The following is a 23130-nucleotide window of genomic DNA, read 5'->3' on the forward strand; positions in this document are numbered from 1 at the left end:
TGGCTCCACCCTCCTCAAGCATCTGGGTGGCACCTGGACTCTCTACCATCTCCTGGGGCACATGCTCAACCACTTCAAAACTGAGGTTGTCTCCAGGCTCTCCTCAATCCCTGGGGAATGTGCTCCATCCTCTTTGAAGTCATCCTCTCCATATGTATGGGTGAGTGTACTGTCCTGGACTGAGGTTCTTGATGCCAGACCTCAGCTTCTATGGTTCTGCCTTTGAAATGATTTTTCCTTCAATCTGTCCCTTTTATGTCTTTTTAGTCCAGAGTGGCAGTGGTTCCATTTAAACAGATCTTGCAAAAAGTTTTTTGGCTTGGCATGCAATATATAGGGGTAAAAACTGTCAGCTAATAGGACTTTCCACAAATCCTTCCTGGATAACTCCATCTCCAATCCTGGCTTGTACTGAAATGGCTGGCTGGTTCCAGGTTTCACTAAATCTTCATGTGGGGCACTAATCCCTGAGGTCTCACTTTCAGGAAGCCCAGAATTTTCCAGACCATCAATTTCTGGTTTCTTTGTACCCAAGAGTTCAGTTCTCAGCTTATCTCTTTCCTCTCTCATTCTACTATAGGCTGCAAGGAGAAGCCAGGCTGCATTTTCCACATTTAGTTTGGAAAAACTGTTCAGCTAAATATCCCTCCCAGCTCATCACTTTCAAATTCTGTCTTCCATCTGACACCAGGACTCCATTTTGCCAAATTCTCTGCCACTGTAAAGCAAGGATTGCCTTTCTTCCAGTTGGCAATGACAGTGCATCACTTCTGTCTAAGGCTTCATCAGAAATATCTTTAGAGTCCATGTTTCTAACAACAGTCTCTTCAAAGCAATCTAGGCTTCTTTTACCAAGCTCCTCACAATTCTTCCAGAATCTTCCCTTTACCCATTTATAAAGCCATTGCAGCATTTTTGGTATTTGCAAATCACAGCAACCCACTCCTGGTACCAAAATCTGTTCTGGTTTGCTAAAGCTGCCAAAATGCAAAATACCAGAAATAGATTGGCTTTTACAATGGGGGTTTATTAGCTCACAAATTTGCAGTTCTTCAGCCATGAAAATGTCCCAATTAAGGCATCAGCAGGATGATACCTTCTCTGAAGAAAGAGCAATGGCATCTGGGGTTCCTCTGTCATATGGGAAGGCAAATGGCCAGAGTCTGCTAGTCCTCTACCAGGTTTAGCTACTGGTTTCCATGGCTTTCTCCAAAACGTCTCTGGGCTTCTGTCTTGGCTTCTCTCTTAGAGTCTCCTGGGGGCAAACTCTCAATGACATATCTTAGTTTCTCTCTTAAAGGACTCCAGTAAAGGATTAAGACCCACATTGAGGGGAAGGGTTACATCTCCATGGAAACAACCTAATCAAAAGGTCCCATCCACAATAGGGCTGCCCCCCCAAGATTGGATTAAAAGAACATGGTTTTTTCTGGTGTGCATAACAGATCCAAGCCAGCACATATCTCATGGTCAGAAATGTTTGAAAGCCACTGTTCAGATGCTGGCCATCCTCCTAACATCTCACCCAAAATGTGGAGTCATGAAAAAAACATAGTATTCCAGACAGAGCGTTAACAATGCAGAGCAGAGAAGGACTACCACTGTCTTTTTATCTCTAGATACTTAAATCCTATCAGCCCAGCTTATGGTGATATTAGCCTTTGTGGCACAAAGATCACATTGTGCATATCAAACTTGTGGTCAAGCTCAAGCTCTTTCAGATGATATTATTATGTTGAACTTAGTAATGTGAGCCACAATGGATCATCACATTACCAGTAGGGAGAGAAGCATTCTTAATGGAATCAACATATTCTGATTTCTACTCCAGCATTCAAATATATTGCAGCATAAAGGGATTGAAAAAGTACAAACTTATTTGTTCTTCTAAAATTAAGTAGAAAAAAAGAGTATATTGGCATGTAAATGTATTTTTTCATGTAGTCATGTTATTAGCACCTTGAAATACATAAAATGTAGGCAAATTGAGATGGAAAACAAAATCAAAGGAATAATGCTACTGAGAAAAAGTAACCAGAATGCTTGTTTCTGGGTTATCTACTGTCTTCATTTGCCAGAGCTCCTATCACAAATAACACAAACGAGTTTTGACTGAACAACAGGAATTTAGTTGCTAATGGTTTTGAGGCTAGAAGAAATCCAAAATCAAGATCCCCAATAAAAATCTTCTGGTTTCTGTTGGCTTCAGCTTTTTCCTGTGTGGTCTCTTACTCCTGGCTACTGGGCTCCTCTCTTTTTAAGGTTGCCAATAACCTGGATTAAGACCTACCCTCATTCAGTTGGGCACACCTTAACTAAAAATAACATCTTCAAAACGCCCTCATTGGAAATGGTTTCACAACCACCTGAACTCAAATTAAGATTAAGAACATGCTTTTTGTTGGGGTACATTCTACCATTCTGGAGAGCTAAAGATGTAATTTCTCTTTATTTCATTAGTATACTCAAAGATTTCCAAAGTAATTCTCTGAAATATAAATAGAAAGACTATCTGCCTGATCATTCATTGCTCAGTTAATGAGCTGGGGTAAAGTAAATGCTCATAGTTTTCATATTTGTTACTCAATTTCTTGACTGTTTCTAACAATGTTTAATACAGACCGAATTCATCCTGCCAAACCAGCATGCTTCTAGAATGCCCTCCCTCACCACAACTCTGCCACTTTGAAGACTAATAAGCTAACTCAAAATTTACTTTTCTTTACAGAAATCAAAGAGAATTAAAGGATCAGTATGTTAGGAAGAAAAGAAACCACTCCATCATCCATTTCCACATCAAAGAGAAGCAGCTTTGGATGATCCACTCTTTGTGATAATCAGAGCCACCCCTCTTTTACATATCAGCAAGGAAATTTGAGAACTGACTATAATTACTTTGGTTTCAAGGTCCATTTCTGCCTTTTTCCTCCACTTACACCCCCTCACAAGAGACTTACATAGAAGGTGGTCCAGCTCTCCAGACATTTGGTCACCTGATTAAGACATGGCTCACAGTTAAAATTTATTCCTAAATTCATATTTGTTAGTATGTCTAGTGGTCTGGAACAGGTTGATGAAACGCAACAACTTTATTGGCTCTATAAAAATGTTAAAATATTTTATTGGAATGATGGAAATGTTTTGGTAATGAATAGTGGTGATGGTGGCATAACATTGTGAATGCAATTAACAGCACTGAAATTTGCTGAATGTGACTAAAAGTGGGAAATGTTAGGTTGTATAAATGGCAACAGAATAAATTAAAAAAAAATTCATGGAACTATACCATACAGTGAACCCTAAGTTAAACAATAGACTTTAATTAATAGTACAATTAGAAAAATGTGCTATTATCAGTTATAACAAATGTTCCAAACCAAGCTGGTAAAGATGGTTGGATTTGAAAAGCAAAGCTAAATGGGATATAATGGAGTTAAAGATAAAAAAGATAATAAAAGTTACTATCTCTGGCCACATCAACAGAAATGGAATTGTTTCCATCAAATTATACTAAAGGGAAAACAGTTTATTTGGTTGCTTGGTTCATTTTGCAGGGAAATTCTGGGCATCTAAAAACAGAGCTCTGGGAACAAACTATTTTCATAGACAAATCACTTCCCCTAAGCATGCACACTAATGTGGCATTCCTGCCTTTAGAACAGAGATGGGGACCTTTTCTACCCGTCCCAACTTCCTCAATCTGGTCCAGGCCCACTTTCATATGTCCTTGTGCAAAGACCATCAGAGAATTCACTGATCCCCAGTGAAAGACTCCTACTTTAGAGAGAGGTCTTTAAAAGGAGCATCGGACTATAACAATGAGTGTGATGGTTAGGTTCACGTGTCAACTTGGCCAGGTGATGGTGCCCAGCTGTCTGGTCAGGCAAGCACTGGCCTAACTGTTGCTGTGAGGACATTTGTGGCTGGCTAATAAACCAACAGGCTGGTTTATTAAATCATCAGTCAATTGGCTGCAGCTGTGACTGATAACATCAACGAAGGTCATGTCTTCTGCAGTGAGAGAATGCAGTCAGCTGGATTTAATCCAATCAGTTGAAGACTTAAACAAGGCAGATAGAGGACCTTTACTTCTTCTTCGGCTGACCAGCAAAGCATTTCCTGAGGAGTTCTTTGAAGTTTCCAGTTTGTTGCCTGAGGAGTTCATCTGACATCTTCACTGGAGTTGCCAGTTTGCTGCCTGTCCAACGGAATTTGGGCTCATGCATCCCCACAGTTGCATGAGACACTTTTATAAATCTTATATTTATAGATATCTCTTGTTGATTCTGTTTCGCTAGAGAACCCTAACTAATGCAGTGAGACAAGTGCAACATATATGATAATATAAGCCCAATTTTGTAAAACTTCTAAGATTTCTGGATACCTGTTTAAGAAAATCTAAAGCAAAAACATTAAGATAGGGAAGTGCACTTTTGAGACACAACAACCAAGTCAGGCATAGAGTATCTCTCATATATCAAGGTATGCACAAAAAGACATTCCAAAGAGGGAAAAGGTGCTCAAGAGACAAAGGGATAATGGAGCTCTACTGAAGTCAATGGAAGGCTAAAAACCTAACTGTTAAATATACAGAGTCAGAGATATTTGAATGCTCAGCCAAGGCAACACAAGCTATGTGAAGTTTAGGGCTCTGGTGGGCAAAACCTGGGACACTGAAATATTCAGTGGGAACACCAGGAAGGAAGCCCTGAAGATGTTGGCTCTGCAGCCTCCCCTCACCTCCCTGAATCATCTGGGATTGCAGAGATGATCCACTCTTCCCTAGTAAGTGCTAGTACAGGCATATCCCTCATTTTATTGTGTTTTGAAGATATTGCATTTTTTACAAATTGAAGGTTTGTGGCAACCCTGCATCAAGCAAGTCTATCAGTGCCATTTTCCAACAGCATGCGCTCACTTTAGGTCTCAGTGTCACATTTTAGTAATTTCTGCAATATGTCAATTTTTTCATTGTTATTATATTTGTTATGGTGATCTCTGAACTGTGATCTTTGATGTTACTGTTGTAATTGTTTTGGGGCACCACAAACTGTACACATATAAGATAGCAAACTTGATGGATAAATGTTGTGTGTGTTCTGACTGCAACATTGACTGGCCGTTCCCCCATCTCTCTCCCTCTTCTCTAGCCTCCGTATTCCCTGAGACAAAACAATACTGAAATTAGGCCAATCAACAACCCTACAGAGCCTCTAAGTGCTCAACTAAAAGGAAGAGTCACATGTTCCACAGTTTAAATCAAAAGCTAGAAATGATTAAGCTTGGTGAGGAAGGCATGTCGAAAGCTAAGACAGGCTTAAAGCTAGGCCTCTTGTGCCAAACAGTTAGGCAAGTTGTGAACACAAAGGAAAAGTTCTTGAAGGAAATTAAAAGTGCTACTCCAATGAACACATGAATGATCAGAAAGTAAAACAGCCTTATTGCTGATAGGGAGAAAGTTTCAGTCTATGGCTGGAAGATCAAATCAGCCTCAACATTCCCTTCAGCCAAAGCCTAATACAAAACAAGGCCCTAACTCTCTTCAATTCTGTGAAGGCTGAGAGAGTTAAGGAGGCTGCAGAAGAAAAGTCTGAAGCTGGCAGAGGTTGGTTCATGAGGTTTTTGCTAGTTTGGTTATATTATGTCCCCTAACAAACCATGTTCTTTCATGCAATCTTGTGGGACAAATTTATTAATCTTTCTGATTAGGGTGCTGCCTCTTGATTGAATGTTTCCATGGAGATTTGACTCCAGCCATTCAGGGTAGGTCTTAATTAAATCACTGGAATCCAATGAGAGAAGACAAAATGCCCCAAGAGTAGCTGAGAGAGACTTTTGGAGAGACGCTTGCTAATGCTTTGAGATGCCTGGAGATGTTTGGAGATGCTAGCCCAGAGTTTGCTCCAGAGAAGCTAAGGGAGGACCTCAATGCTTAGATGCATTGGAGCTGAAGAATCTAAAAGAGGACAAAATGCCCCAAGAGCATCTGAGAAAGACATTTTGAAGATGGCCGTTGAAAGCTGACACTTAGAAATGCTTAGAGATCCTTGGAACTGCAGACACAAGGATGTTTGGAGATGCTAATATAAGGTGCACAGGAGCTGAGAGGAGCTGAAACACAACCCAGGACCAGCAGACGGCAGCCATGTGCCTTTCCACCTCACATTGGTGTTCCGGATGCCATCAGCCATTATTCAGTGAAGGTATCCCATTGCTGATGCCTTAGTTTGGACACTTTTATGGCCTTAGGACTGTAACTTTGTAACCAAATAAAACTCCCTTTAAAAAAGCCAATCCATTTCTAGTATTTTGCATAATGGCAGCATTAGCACACCAGAACAAGGTTTAAGGAAAGAAGCCATCTCCATAAATAAAAAGTGCAAGGTGAAGCAACAAGTGCTGATGTAGAAGCTGCAGCAAGTTATCCAGAAGATCTGGCTAAAATAACTGATAAAATCGGCTATACTAAAGAACAGATTTTCAATGTAGACAAAACAGCCGTCTATTGGAAGAAGATGCTATCTAGGAATTTCCTTGCTAGAGAGAAATCAATGCCTGGCTTCAAAGCTCCAAAGTAAAGGCTGGCTCTCTTGTTAGGTGCTAATTCAGCTGGTGACTTTAAGTTGAAGCCAATGCTCATTTACCATTCAAAAAATCCTAGGGTCCTTAAGAATGGTGCTAAATTTACTCTGCCTGTGCTCTATAAATGTACCAAAGCCTGGATGACAGCACATATGTTTACAACATGGTTTACTGAATATTTTAAGCCCACTGTTGAGATGTACCTTCACTCAGGAAAAAAGATCCCTTTCAAAATATTACTATTAGACATCATCAACATGGTGATGTAAACAGCTACTGAAAATCTCTCCCCAAAGATTCAGTGAAAAAAAAGACAGTTCTCACTTGTTTAGAACTCTGGAGGAAGGTATAGATTGGAGGAGGAACCTACAGATGCCAAATTGAAGAAAGAGAAAAATATCAGGTAGGAAATTTCCATCCCAGACCAGCCAGTCCTCTCCCCTCCCCCTCACTCAGCCCAACACAGCACCAGAAGAGCACAGAAGCAGCAGCTGGGATCCCTCTAACCTACTGCCAGGGACACAAACTGTAAAATCTCTCACATTAGTAAGACATACCTCCACCACTTGAGGACCCAGGGGACAGGGGAGGACATTTCAAGACTTGGGTTAATGAGGGAGGGAGAGTCTGAGAAAACATGGACAGAGACTGTGTTTCCAGTCCTGGGACCTGGTGCCCATCCTCTACCATTGTGGGAAACAGCAGTTGGTGGCCTGACCCTTGCCTGGGGGTCAGTTACAGACTGGGGCAGCTGGGGAAGCCTCTGCAACAAGTAAAGTGGGAGACACAGCCCCACATTGAGCCAGATTTGGGCTGGCAAAGTGAGGATACAGGAAACTTGCAGTTTCATCCCCACCCAGTCAGGTGCAGCCAGGGCTCCGGAAGGCAAACAGCTTCTGAAGATGATTAAGTCACCAAATAGTAGTATCTGCTAGGCAGAGAAAGTGCAGAGAAAGTACAGGGGAAAGTGTAGAGAAAGTACAGGGGAATTACAGGCCTTTTCAGAACCTCTCTAGATCCTATACCAGGCCCACTGGAGAAGTTCTACACCCCCTGTATGGAAACCCAGCCCTCTTTCGGCTGAGAAATAAGGATGACCCAACTGTAAAAGCAGTGCCCTAAAACAAACTCAGGTCTTGCTGGCCAGTGAAAAGCATAGCACTCCTGCAAGCCAGCAGACTTGTTTTATCCACACCAGAGACCTTGCTGCAGTGCCCAGTGCCTACCCCCCAAACCTGAGGCAGGCTGCTGTGGGTGCCTGGCTTTGGAGACAACTGGGGGTTAAAGCCAATCTGAAATTGGCAGGTGAGAGAGACACTTTGGGTCAGGCTACTTCTATCCTTTCTCCACAGAGGCTCAGGAGCACTCATGGCATGCATAGACAGAGATGCAGGAACAAGGGAGGGAGCCACTTTGCAGCACCAGAAGCTCCTTTCTCCATCCCACAGGCCCATGGGTGCACACTAGCCTGGGTCTTGTGGGCCAGCAAAGGCAGGGAACTCCTAGACTGGCTGTGGGCTGGGGAAGTTGAACCTCTCAGTCCCACAGCCTGAGGTCATTCCACACAGGAACCTGGGAATCAACAGAACCATCATGCCCACAAGCAGATTCTTTGCCGAGGTGCACAGCACCCACTCCCTACCACCAGGGCTGGCAGCTTCCAGCATACACAGAGACATGTGGGATTGACCAGATTGTTGCTTGGTCAGGTCCCTGCATGGTAGGTTGCTGCAGTCAGGCAGTGAGGCCTGCTTGAGCCCCAAGATGGGTTTGGCTGGGGATTCCTGACAAACCAATTGGCAAAGGACACCTTCAATGAAAACCAAAGCAACTACAAAATCTTAAGCAAGTGAGGAAAATCAACTTTCAAAACAACCTTATCAAGATAATCACATGCCTTGAAACCAACAAAAAATCATAAATAACATGAAGATGGAAGAAGATATGGCCAAGTCAAATGAACAAGTTAAAAGCCAGAGGAGATACATAATTTGAAATCAACTAATCAAAGATGTTCATACAAATCTCCTAAATAACTTCAATTAGTTGGATAAGGACATAAAGGACATCAAGAAGACACTAGAAGAGCAGAAAGAAGAATTTGAAAGAATAATTTAAAAAAATAGAAGATCTTACAGAAATGAAAGATATTGTAGATCAAATTAAAAATATTCTAGAGACACACAATAGCAGATTTGAAGAGGTGGAAGAAAGAATAAGTGAATTAGAGAACAGAGCAATTGAATGCTAATGCACAAAAGAACAAATGGTGATAAAGGCTGAAAAATCTGAAATGGAGCTCAGGGAAATGATGGACAACATGAGGCACATAAATGTAAGAATCACTGGTGCCCCAGAAGAAGAAAAGAGTAAAGGGCTAGGAAGATTACTTAATGAGCTATTTGGGGAAAACTTCCAAACCCTTATAAAAGATATAAATATGCAAATCACAGAAGCCCAATGAAGTCCAAATAGATTAAATCCAAACAGACCCACTCCAAGACACATACTAATCAGACTGTCAAATGCAAAAAGAGAAAAGCGAAATCACCAAATACAAGGGGAGCCACATATGACTAGGTACTGATTTTTCAGTGGGCACAACAGAGGCGAGAAGGCAGTGGTATGATACATTGAAGATTCTAAAAGAGAAAAATTGCCAGCCAAGAATTCTTTATCAAGCAAAGCTTTGCATCAAAGGTGAGGGAGAGATTAAAATTTTCACAGATAAACAAATGCTGAGAGAATATGTTCAATGGCTAAAAGATTTCAAATAGTTGAGAGTTCATTCTGGAGGTTATTCTTAGGCATTATATAGATATCCTCTTTTAGTTTTTAGTGTATTAGAATAGCTAGAAGGAAATACCTTAAACTATTGAACTGTAGTCCAGCAGCCTTTATTCTTGAAGATGATGGTATAACTATACAGCTTTTATGGTGTGACTGTGTAATTGTGAAAACCTTGCAACTGACACTCCCTTTATCCAGTGTATGGACAGATGAGTAAGAAAATAAATACAAAAAACTAAATAAATAATAGGGGGATAAGGGGTATTGGATGTTTTGGGTGTTATTTTTTACTTTAATTTTTATTCTTAGTTTTATTTTTTGAGTAATGAAAATATTCAAAAATTGATTGTGGTAATGAATGCACAACTATATGATGATACCATGAACCAGTGATTGTACACTTTGTATGATTATCTGATATGTCAACACATCTCAATAAAATTGCACTTTTTGAAAAAGAAATCTCATCACCACTACCTGTGCAGTGTGGTCAGCCTGGGCGCTAGGTCAGGCCACGGGAAGGAGCCAAGTTGAAAAAGTGCCTTCACAGCTGGAAAACTGAAGAAATCCAGGTTGTCACAGGCTTTTTCAGGCAACCTGGAAGGAGAGAGGATGGTTTGGGAGATGTAGGGAGAAACTAGTGCAGAGAAGGATGGTGGGGAATGTTGGTGCCCTCTGCTCTCAACCGCTTCTTCCAAATCATCTATCCTCCTCCACTTTCCAAATCCTTGCACCTTTAACAAGAGTACACCATATTCCACTCCACCATGCAGTTTCCTGCAACAATCTTCCAATCAGGTCAACTCATTTATCATGGGCTCTAACATCCTCTCCTCCCCATGCTTCATTAAAACTTCAAACCCATGAACCCTATTCCTTTTTTGCTGTAACCCTTTCATGTCCTTCCTTCCCTCCTTACCCCACATATATCCCGTGCTCCATCATAGCTGTCAGTCCCTGGCTAACCTCCTCAATAAACTTGCCCCCCCTCTCTTTCCATTATATGAACCTGGCTAAATCCCAACCCTGGGAAAAATGAGCCCTTTACCTTCTCCATGCCTAAGCCAGAACAGTGAATGATGATGGAGAAAAACAGACAGCCCTACTGATGAGTTGCCTTTTACATTCCTGACCACAAACCTCAAATTGGCACTCCTCATGCCTGGCAATCCTATCAACCTTTCCTAGAAATTTCATTTTCCTATTCTCCAAGATGGCTATTTCCTACTTTCTTCTATATCCTCAGCTGATGTTCTTGGCTCATCCTTCCTTGAGAAATTAAAAGTCTTCAGACCAGATCTACCAACCCTCTTGTCCCTGTGCCCAGGCTTCCTGCTTCTCTTCCCTGTAACCATAGAAGTGGCATTCTATACCACTCTAAAGCCCACTACCTTCCACTTGGACTTGGGATCTCATCCCCTCTAGCAAGCCTGAGGCCTTCATATATGCCTTTTATCATGTTAAGTACGTTTCCTTCTATTCCTAGTTCTCTGAATGTTTTTATCAAGATGGGGTGCTGGGTTTTGTCAAATGCCTTTACTGTGTCAACTGAGATGAGCGTGCGGTTTTCTCCTTTGTTCTATTAATGGGGTGCATTACATTAACTGATTTTCTTATGTCGAACCACTCTTGTATTCCTGGGATAAATCCCACTTGATCATGGTGTATAATGCTTTTAAAGTGTTATTGGTATTTTATTAAGGATGTTTGTGTCTATATTCATGAGGAATATTGTTCTGTAATTTTCTTTTCTTGTGATATCTTTATCTCCATGCCGATATCTTGATTTTGGATTATGTCTAGCCCCAAAATCATAGGCCAATAAACTCTTGTTGTTTAAACAAAAAAAATGGGATTCAGTAAAGGCAGTGCTGACAGAAATTTATAGCTCTAAACAGATACATTAAAAAGGAAGAAAGAGCTAAACCTCAAAACCTAACTGAACAGCTAAAGAAACTAGAGAAAGAACAGCAAACTAACCATGAAGCAAGTGAAGAGAAGAAATAACAAAGCTTTAAGCAGAAATAAATGAATTTGGAGAACAAAAAAACAATAGAGAGAATCAATGAAACCAAAAGTTGGTTCTTTGAGAAATTCAATAAGATTGACAACTCATTAGCTAGACTGACAATATCAAAAAGAGAGAAGATTCAAGTAAATAAAATCATAATTGAGAGGGGGTCATTACCATGGACCCCAAAGAAATTTAAAAAAATCATAAGAGGATACTATGAACAACTGTATGCCAACAAACTACACAACTTAGATGAAATAGACAATTTCCAAGAAACACACAACCTATACTGACTTCAGAAGAAATAGAAAACAACAGCAAACCAATCAGAAGTAAAGAGATTCAGTCACTCACCAAAAACCTTCTTACTAAGAAAAGCCCATGGCCAGATAGCTTCACAGGAGAATTTCACCAAACTTTCCAAGAAGAACTAACACCATTCCTGTTCAACCTCTTCCAAAAAAGTTGAAGATAACAGGAACACTACCTAACTAACTTTATGAAGCTAACATCACTCCAATACCAAAATCTGATAAAGATAGCACAACAAAAGGAAAATTACAGGCCAATCTCCCTAATGAACATAGATGCAAAAATTCTCAGCAAAATACATGCAAATTGAATCCAATGGCACATTAAAAGAATTATACACGATGAGCAAGTGGAGTTTATTCCAGGCATGCAAGGGTAGTTCAACACAAGCAAATCTATTAATGTAATACACCACATCAATAAATCAAAGTGGAAAAACCACATGACCATCTCAATTGATGCAGAAAAGGCATTTGACAAAATTCATCATCCTTTTTTTGTGAAAACACTTCAAAATATAGGAATAGAAGGAAACATCGTCAACATGACAAAGAGAATATATGAAAAACTCACAGCTAACATCATACTCAGTGGTGACAGACTGAAAGCCTTCCCTTTAAGATCAAAAGACAAGGATGCCCATTGTCAACACTGACATTCAACATTGTGCTAGAAGTTTTAGCTAGAGTAATTAGGAAAGAAAAAGAAATTTCTAAATTGGAAAGGAAGAAGTAAAACTCCCATTATCTGTAGATGACATGATCCCTATATTTGGAAGATTCTGAGAAATCTATGACAAAGCTACTTGCGCTAATAAACAAATTCAGCAAAGTGATGGGATACAAGATTAATGTGCAAAAATCAGTAGCGTTTCTATACACTGGAGATGAGCTAAGGAGACAATCAAGAAAAAAATTTCATTCAAAATAGCAACTAAAAGAATCAAATCTCTAGGAATAAACTTAACCAAGGATGTAAAGAACCTGTACACAGAAAACTACAAAACATTGCTAAAAGATATCAAAGAAGACCTTAAAAAGTGGAAAGAGACTCCATGTTCATGGAAGGAAGGCTAAATGTCATTAAGATGTCAATTCTACCCAGACTGTTCTACAGATTCAATGTAATCCCAATCAAAATTCCAACAACCTACTTTGCAGACTTGGAAAAGCTAGTTATCAAATATATTTGGAAAACAATGGGGCCTCAAATAGCCAAAAACATCCTAAAAAAGAAGAATGAAGTGGGAGGACATACACTTCTTGACTTTAAAGACTATTATAAAGCCACAGTGATCAAAACAGCATTGTGTTGGCACAAGATAGACATATTGATCAATGGAATTGAATTGAGAGTTCAGAAGTAGACCCTCAGATCTACGGTCAATTGATTTTTGACAAAGTCCCAAATCTATTGATCTGGGAGAGAACAGTCTCTCAATAAATGGGGCTGGGAGAACTGGATATCCATATACAAAGGAATGAAAGAGGACCTCTACCCCCACTCTCTATGCAAAAATTAACTCAAAGTAGATCAAAGACCTAAATACAAGAGCCAATAACATAAAACTCCTAGAAGTTTTCAAAACCTAGTGGTATGAGGTAGCTTCTTAGACCTAATACCCAAAGCACAAGCAATGAAAGAAAAAATAGATAAATGGGAACTCTTCAAGGTTGAATCCTTCTGTGCTTCAAAGAACTTTGTCAAAAATATGAAGAGGCAGCCAACTCAATGGGAGAGAATATTTGGAAACCATATATCTAATAAGGATTGATATCCAGTATATATAAAGAAATCTAAAACTCAACAATAAAAGGACAAACAACCCAAATATAAAATTGGCAAAGGATATGAATAGACATTTTTCCAAAGAGGAAATACAAGAAAAAAAACACATGAAAATATGTTCACCTTCACTAGCTATTAGGGAAGTGCAAATCAAAACCATAATGAGATATCATCTCACACCTATAAGAATGGCTGCCATGAAACAAACAGGAAACTACAAACGTTGGAGAGGAAGTAGAGAAATTAAACACTTATCCACTGCTGGTGGGAAGGTAAAATGGTACAGCTGCTGTAGAAGACAGTTTGTCGGTTCCTCAGAAAACTAAATATTGAGTTACCCTATGACCTGGCAATTCTGCTACCTGGTATATACCCAGAAGATCTGACAGCAGGGATATGAACAGACATTTGCACACCAATGTTCATAGTGACATTATTCATGATTGTCAAAAGATGGAAGCCATCCAAGTATCCATTAAGAGGCAAGTGGTTAAAGAAAAATGTGGTATATACATATGATGGAATATTATGCAGCAGTAAGAAGGAATGAGGTCCTGAAGCATGCAACAATATGGATGAAACTTGAGGTCATAATGTTGAGTGAAATAAGCTGGACGCAAAAGGATAGATTCTGTTTGACTTCACTAATATGAACCCCCTAGAAAATGCAAAGTCAGACTCTTCAAATGTAGAATATAGGTGATCTGGAGACAGACAGAAGCTAGAGAAGGGGGAGTGGTTACCTAACATGTACAGAACTGTTAGTGAGGTTGAACTTAAATGTATGGGAATGGATAGAGTTGATGGTAGTTCATTAATGGGATTGTAAGTAATAGCACCATATTGAAAGTGACTATGATTGTAAGGCGTTTTTAAAGTCATGTTTCTCACAGATTAGCACTACAAATATAAATTAAGTTCTTGCATGAACTACTTATGGGTATGACACTTGTACAAAAAGTTAAAAATAGAGTGGTATATGGGAAAAACTATGTATTGCATACTATGGACTATATTTAACAGGAATACCTAACTAGTATCACAACAATACTAGGGGTAAATAATTTGGGGAGGGGGGGCAATAAGAATTATGGGGTGTTTTGGGTTTTCTCTTTGGTGTGGGTATGTCTATCTGTTACTTTTCTCTTTGCAGCAATGAAAATGGTCTAGAATTGAGAGTGATGATGACTGTACAACTAAGTGAGGATACTGTGAGACACTGTTTATTTTGGTTAGAATATATGCTATGTGAATATATCTCAATGAAATCTGAAAATTCCAAATAAATAAACAAATAAATAGAAAGGTTCAAGTCCTAGAGAAAATGTGGAGAGAAAGGTATAGATATTCCATATTGGTAGGGTAGCAGGGTGGTGCAGCCCCTCAGGAGGGTAATGTAGCTGATCCACAGGAGGCTACATACACAGTCGCCATATGATTAGGCAATCCTGTTACTAGGAATATACTCAGAAGAACTGAAAGCAGGGACTCGAATAGACATTTGCACACTGATGTTTACGGTGGCATTAGTTATGACAGCCAATGGATGGAGGTGGCCAAGCAGTACACTGACTGAGGAGCAGAAGGGCAAACTGTGGTATATACATACGATGGAATATTTTTCCTCCACAGAAAGGAATGAAGTCATGAGGTATGCAACTAGGTGAATGAAACTTGAAGACAATATGTTGAGCAAAATAAGCCAGAAACAAAAGGACAAAAATTGTATGGTGTCATTTTTTAAATGCTTATTAGAAAATTAGGGCCTAGATTGTAAGCTCTTACAGCAGTCACTTTACTCCTGAGCTTTAAGTGTTATTTCTAAATTATGAGATGCTGTGCTCTACATGTATAACCTGGTATTTTGCTGGAACTATGGGTACCTGTGTGACACCTGAGACTCGGAGTTGGAGTCCTGGAGCTCTGAAAGTCAGCATCACTCCATATGGCAACTGTTAAAGAAGCAGAAAAGGAGCAGACTTCAATTAAAGATAATAATGAAGCTGATCTGAATGGGACCAAGGCAAATCAGAATACAGGGTAAAGGATGATATTGTCTGTATTTTAAAACTTCACAGTCTGTTCAAAACTGAAATTTTCTGTAGCACATTGTATTAGTCAGGGTTTTCTAAGGAAACAGAACCAACAGGAGATATCTGTAGACAGTATGAGATTTTATAAAAGTGTCTCATGCAAATGTGGGGAGGCACAAGTCCAAATTCTGTAGGGCAAGCTGCAAGCTGGCACTCCAATTAAAGTATTCAATGAATTCCCTAGGAGTGGCTGGCAGGCCAAAGTAGAGATGAAAGTTCTCTCTTCTGACTGCTGAAACTATCACCTCTCCCTAAAAAGCCTTCAACTGATTAGATTAAATGTCTCTTACTGGCCTCACTGGCTTGCTGACCTGTGGGCGGGTGGCTACTGGGCGTGGGCTGGGACGTCTGTGGTGATGGGAACAAGACAGTACTATAACTAGGATTAGAACCCAGGCTGATCTTGTTCACAATGCTGAATTAGACCTGCTGACTTGTGGCAGTTTACAACCTTTGAGAATTACAATCACCGTCTCCCCAGTTTTGCACAAAGACCTTTATGCTTGGGTCACATCTGGATCTTGCTTATCCACATGGACTTTCAATTACAGTGAATATATAAACTTTACCATTATTTTCTTGTGCCACAACACTTTGACACTTGCAGATCCTTGAAAGGAAATTCACTTACCACAGTTGTCTCCAGAAGAGAGAACCTAAAAGACCTTAGCAATGGATGAATTTGGGAAAGATATCAAAAAGTTACTGGCAGGCCCAGATGGTTAAAAAAAAAAAAATCCTTCATGAAGAAGAAAGATCTTAAGCAACGTGATGGATTAAGAAGACCATGAAAAGAGGCCACCAATCATAACATCTTCAAAACAAGATATATCACCTCATATTACAAATGTTTGTGAAATGAAGCATTACTTATGTGGCTGCTGTGCAGCTTTCAACAATATAGCACTCACTTTTCCTACACAGAAGGTCCTCTTTCAGCAACAGCTATATGGAATCAAAACTCAGGATGCTGTATTTCGGATGAGGAGGGATGGACTCTGAAACCTGTATCACAGAATCCTTCCCCTCATTAATGCAGAAGACAACTATACTGGCCCTTATGTTTGGTCTGTATGAGAATTTTATTTGCTTCTCCATAAGCATGCCAGCAACCCAGAGTTTGTAACTCATAGTGTGGCTACAGTGCTTGCAGGGACAACAGAAGCAATTTTCACTCCATTTGGAAGAGTTTAAACATTGCTTCAAGGCCACAAGCATCATGACAAATTTACAAACACTTACCAGGCTTTCACGTCACTGAAATCCTATGAATTGGAGAGTGTTATCGAGGCTTGGTGCCCATTGTTTTCCATAATAGATTCAGCAATTGTTAGGTTTTTTGACTGGGAAGAGAAGAGATCAAACTCAACTGGAGAAAGTTTTATTTTAACTTATGAGTTCATGTTAAAGGTTATATGAAAAAATCATTAGTTGTTTCAGTTTGCTGAAGCTGCCATTATGCAAATTACCAGAAATGGATTGGCTTTTATAAAAGGATTTATTAGGTTACAAAGTTACAGTTCTAAGGCCATAAAACTGTCCAAACTAAGGCATCAACAAGAGGATACCTTTACTGAAGAATGGCTGATGGTGTTCAGAACATCTCTGTCAGCTGGGAAGGCATATGGCTGGTGTCTGCCAGTCCTTTACTCCTAGGTTGTGTTTACAAATGGCTTTCTCCAAAATGTCTCTGCACATCTGTCTTCACTCCCCTCTCCCAGCTCCTGTGCGTCCTTGCTTATTTCTCCCAAGGCATTTCACTTTAAGCATCTGGGGTTCCTCTCTTAACTTCTCCACGGCAAACTCTGGGCCTCAGCTCCTAGCTTAGCATCTCCAAATGTCTTTCTGTCTGCATCTCCAAGCATCAGCATCTGTGTGGGTTCTTGAACCCTCTTAAAGTACTCTAGTGAACTAATCAAGACCACTCTGAATGGGCGGGGTCCACACCTCCATGGAAATAATTTCAACAAATGTCTTATCCACAATGGGTGGGTCACATCTCCATGGGGACACTCAATCAAAAGGTTCTACCAAGAAGACTGGGTTAAAAGATCATGGCTCTTCTGGGGTCCATAACAGCTTCAAGCTGGCACCTTCCACCCCCTGGACCTCAGAAAGACATGGTCTTTCCAAATGGAAAAATATATTTATTCCATCACAATAGAGATAAGTACAAAATCTTATCAAAATAAGTTACAGGTGTGGTTTGTCATAAGGCAACATTCTCCTCTGGCTGTGGACTTTTGAATGTCAGAACAAGTTATCTGCTGCCAATATGCAAAGGAGGAACAGTCATAGGATAAATGTTCCCACTGCCATTGGAAGAAATTGGAAGGAAAACAGGGGTCACAGGACCAAAACAGTTCCTAAAACCCATAGGGCAAACTTCATTAGATTCCAAAGCCTGAGAGTCATTTACACAATGATGGTTTATCCTCAGGGCTTGAGAGGCTGGCAGTCCCACACATTCCAAGGGCTTATGCAGCAGCCTTTTTCTCTCCAAATGCTGGGGTGAATGCTCCAACATATCCACACATATCCACCCTACAAAAACATTGGTGCAGCACCTGGATTCTCTTCCATCTCTGAGGCACATGCTCAACCCCTTCAGAATAGTGGGGTGGTGGCCAGGCTCTCCCCAATCTGCGGGGAATGTGCCCCACCCTCTCTGAGGCCAGGGGTGGCAGCACTCTTCCTGAGCATCTAGGCGGAAGGCCCACTCTCTTCCTCCAGGGCAAACTCACCATTTCCACATGCATGGGTTGCTCTGCTCTCCCTGCCTGAGATTTCTTGGTGTCAGACCTTGGCTTCCATGGTTGTGCCTTCTCTGAAGAAATTTTTCCTTCAATCTGTCCCTTTTCTGTCCCTTTTAGTCCAGACTGGCAGTGATTCCATTTATACAGATCTTGCAAAAAAAAATTGTTGACTTGGCATGCAGCACACAGGAGTCAAAACCGTCAGACAATAGGACTTTCCACAGACCCTTTCTGGATAACTCCATCTCCAATCCTGGCTTGTACTGAAATGGCTAGCTGGTTCCAGGTTTTGTTAAATCCTCACACGGGGCTGTAGCTTCTGGAGTTTCTTTCTGGAAGCCCAGAATTTTCCAGACCATCAATTTCTGGTTTCTTTGAACCCAAGAGTTCAGTTCTCAGCTTACCCCTCTCTTCATGCATTTTACTATAAGCTGCAAGGAAAAACCAGGCTGCATTTTTTATATTTAATTTGGAGATATCTTCAGCTACGTAACTCAGCTCGTCACTTTCAAATTCTGCCTTCCAGCCAAAACCAGTATTCAATTTGCCAAATTCTCTGCCACTTTAAAACAATGGTCACCTTTCTTCCAGTTGGCAATGACATATTCATCATTTCTAATCAAGTTCTCATTAGAAGTATCTTTAGAGTCCATATTTCTACCAACAGTCTCTTCAAAGCAATCTAGGCCTTTTATGACAAACTCCTCACAATTCTTCCAGAATCTTCCCCTTATCCAACATGTTTGGTGTTTGCAAACTCAGCAGCACCCCACTCCTCTGGTACCAAAATTTGTTCCAGTTACCTAATGCTACTGGAAGGGTCCATAACAGTTTCAAACCAGCACATTAGTTAAGTGCCGTTTATCGACCAAATAGACCTAAGAAGAAGGCAGTTTGGCCTGGTTCTTAATCAACCACATAGCAGTTGGTATCATAAGTCCAGGGTACAGTGTACTATGGGCAATACTGTCTTCTTTAAGTACCAACAACAAAATAAAAGATTTCAACAGGAAAAAAGTTCTCTCACTGAGGAAGATGCTCCCCTTGGCCAAGTCCGGATGTAATTAGCCACAGATGAAATTGACATACTGATGATTTAAGTCCAGGAAATGTCCTCACAGCAAAGATAGGCCAGTGATCGCTTGACCAGAAAACTGGGTACCATTACCTGGCCAAGTTAACACATGAACCCAACCGTCACAGTCCACACCTTGTCAACCTGGCAGCTATAGACATCACCTTAAACCATATTTAATCTCTAAATAGAGCACCATAACAGACATATGTTTCACCTAATAATACTCAACTGTCCTGCATACAACTGGAAATTCACTCAATCTCTCCAGAATAGGGTGCAAGTCCTTGGGTAATATTCACTCTTGAACTTGATATCCTATAACTTAAATACTATTACATGAATAATGCAACTTTTGTCACATGATAAGGTCATAAGATAGAGAAGAAAACAAAGATATTTGCTTTACATACAAATGCAAACATACAACAAAACAAGGAAGAAATATTCACACCATCACAGTCCTTGTTTCTGTAACTGGTCATGTGGCCATAGTTCATATTTACCACTACCTTCTTCCACTACCCATTCCATGTTCCTTTTACCCTCAGCAAGCACCTAAGCTGGCCATGGTTCTTTGCCTGGTGGGGTGACCCAAACCTTCATTCCTGAAGTTTCTTGGCCATTGGTAGTCCTGTCTGGATTGGGTTGTTGCATTTTTCCATTGAATTTAACCACAGGGCATGGTGGTACTAAGAGATGCCCTAGGGGATCTCCTGTATTCCAGGAAAACTCTTCTTTACCTCCATTGTGTAGTTGCAGTCCTATTTTTCCTTGATAGTCAGGATCAATCACCCCAGCCAGTAGAGTAATCTCATACCTTAATGCTGATTCAGAGGCATGAGAAGCCAAAAGTGGCTAGGTGGCAGTCTTAACTTCCAGTTCAATGGAATCATTGTTGTGTCTCCTGGTAGGCACTCTCCTCCTTTTGGAACTAAGACTTGTAGGGCAGCAGAGCTTACAGTTGCAGGGACAGGAAGCAAAAACTTTCCTAGTGGGTCACTAGGAGTGATAGTGAACGGTGCTACTCCCATTTCCACCCTTTGATTCCTGGACCCATGAATCCTGGCTATGGGAGAAACAGCACCATAGAGTGGACTCCAACTCAGAGCGTACACAGCCTCCTGGAGAACACTGCCCCAGCCCTGCAAGGTATTGCCACCTAGTTGGTGCCATAATTGAGTATTCAACAGACCATTCCACCGTTCTATCAACCCAGCTGCCTCTGGATGATGGGGAACACGGTAAGACCACAGAATTCCATGAGCATGTGCCCAGTCCCTCACTTCATTTGCTGTGAAGTGGGTTCCTTAGTCCAAAGCAATGCTGTGTGGAATACCATGATGGTGGATAAGGTGTTCTGTAAGTCCACAGATGGTAGTTTTGGAAGAAGCATTGCATGCAGGGAAGGCAAACCCATATCCAGAGTATGTGTCTATTCCAGTAAGAACAAATCACTGCCCCTTCCATGATGGAAGTGGTCCAATGTAATCAACCAGCCAGCAGGTAGCAGGCTGATCACTTCAGAGAATGGTGCTATATTGGGGACTGAGTGTGGGTCTCTGCTGCTGGCAGATTGGGCAATGAGCAGTGGCTGTGGCCAGGTTAGCCTTGGTGAGTGGAAGTCCGTGTTGCTGAGCCCATGCATAACTTCCATCCCTACCACCATGACCACTTTGTTCATGAGCCCATTGGGTAATGGCAGGAGTGGCTGGGGAAAGAGGCTGATTGGTATCAACCAAATGGGTCATTTTATCCACTTGCTTATTAAAACCTTATGCTGACATCACCCTCTGGTGAGCATTCACATGGGACACACATATCTTCATGTTTTTGCCCACTCAGAAAGGTCTGTCCACATACCTCTTCTCCAGACTTCTTTGTCACTAATTTCCCAACCATGTTCCTTCCAAGTCCCTGACCATCCATCCAAACCATTAGTAACGGCCCATGAATCAGTGTACAAACACAACTCTGGACAGTTCTCCTTCCAAGCAAAATGAACGATCAGGTGCACTGTTCAAAGTTCCACTCACTGAGAGAAATTCCCCTCACCACTGTCCTTCAGGGATATCTCATAAAGGGGTTGCAGTGTTTCAGGTGTCCACTTTTGGTTGGCACCTGCATATTGTGCAGAACCATCTACAAACCAGGCCCGAGTTTTCTCTTCCTTAGTCAGCCATAGCTCTGGGCTGGGAAAGAGAAAGTAATATGGCAGGAAAGGGGTCCATAGGCATTTGGGCCACTTCCTCATGTAACTTACTTGAGCCTTCAGGACCTACTCAAGCTCTATCTTGTATATACCATTTCTATTTTATGATGGAGTGCTACTGTGCATGCCCAACATTATGGCTTGGTGGGTCAGACAACACCCAGGTCATGATCGGTAACTCAGGTCTCATGGTAACTTGGTGGCCCATGGTTAAGTGTTCTTCTGTCTTTACTAGGGCCCAATAGCAGGCCAAAAGCTGTTTCTCAAAAGGAGAACAGTTATCTGCAGAGGATGGCAAGGCTTTTCTCCCAAATCCAAAGGGCCTATATTGTGATTTTCCTACAGTGAGCTGCTAAAGGTTCCAGATTCCATCTCTATTTGCCACTGACACTTCCAGCACCATTGGATCTGCTGGATCATATGGTCCAAGTGGCAGAGAAGCTTGCATAGCAGCCTGGAAGTGTCATAGAGTCTCCTCTAGTTCCAGTCCCCAAATCAAAACTAGTAGCTGTTCTGGTCACTTGGTAAATGGGCCAGACTAGCACCCAAATGAGGAATATGTTGTCTCCAAGATCCAAAGAGGCCAACTAGGAATTATGCCTGTTTTTTTTGGTCATAGGAGGGGCCAGATGCAACAGCTTATCCTTCTATCTTGGAAGGGATATCTTGACATGCCCCACACCACTGGCTACCTAGAAATTTCACTGAGGTGTAGAAAGCCCCTATATTTACGTTGGATTTATCTCCCAACCTCTGACACACAAATGCCTAACCAATAAGTCTAGAGTAGTTGCTTCTTCTTCCTCACTACGTCCAATCAGCAATATAATTGACCAGTATGATGTCTTGTGGAAGGGAGAAATGATCAAGTCCCTGCAGACAAGATTATGACAGAGCTAGAGAGTTTATATACCCCTGAGGTAGGAATGGGGATGTGGTGGGAATCACCACTCCTGCATCCTTCAAGTCCTTAAGAGTGTCAGTAATCCCTGCAATCCCTCCAGAAATCTGGTATTTCCTCTGATTTCCTATTTTGTTAGGTAGGGGCAGCTCTAGTGGCTTCCACTTGGCATTTCCTACCATAATAGCCCTTACTCCATGAGTCAGGGAACCAATGTGGGGTTCTGCCAGTTGCTGAGTACATCTATTCCAATTATGCATTCTGGAACTGGGGAAACAACCACAGAACACTGAGATGGACCTGAGCTAAAATTCCATCAATCACCTGACTTCCTTAAGCCACTACTCTGACTGGTAGGCCAGAGTGATGTTTTGGGTCTCCTGGAATTTATGTCACTTTTGAGCCAGTGTCTAATAATCCCCCAAATATCTGATCATTTCTTTTTCCCCAATGCACAGTTACCCTGGTAAATTCCGTAGGTCCCCTAGAAGAAGGCTCAGAGGAAGATTAACAGTATAAATTTTGGGCAGTGTAACAGGGTCCACAAGGATACTCGGCCTTCCCCTCATTCAAGGGGCTCTGGGTCTGTAAACTGTCTCAAGTCTGG

The 23130-nt window shown here is 41.1% G+C and overlaps 1 pseudogene; it reads left to right on the forward strand.

Moving 5' to 3' along the window:
• The first annotated feature begins 13939 nt into the window (after positions 1-13939).
• On the forward strand, positions 13940-16913 carry LOC119524006 (annotated as a pseudogene).
• The last annotated feature ends 6217 nt before the right edge of the window (positions 16914-23130 follow it).

The sequence above is a fragment of the Choloepus didactylus genome, chromosome Y, assembly GCF_015220235.1.
Source record: "Choloepus didactylus isolate mChoDid1 chromosome Y, mChoDid1.pri, whole genome shotgun sequence".
In the NCBI taxonomy this organism is placed as follows: Eukaryota; Metazoa; Chordata; class Mammalia; order Pilosa; family Megalonychidae; genus Choloepus; species Choloepus didactylus.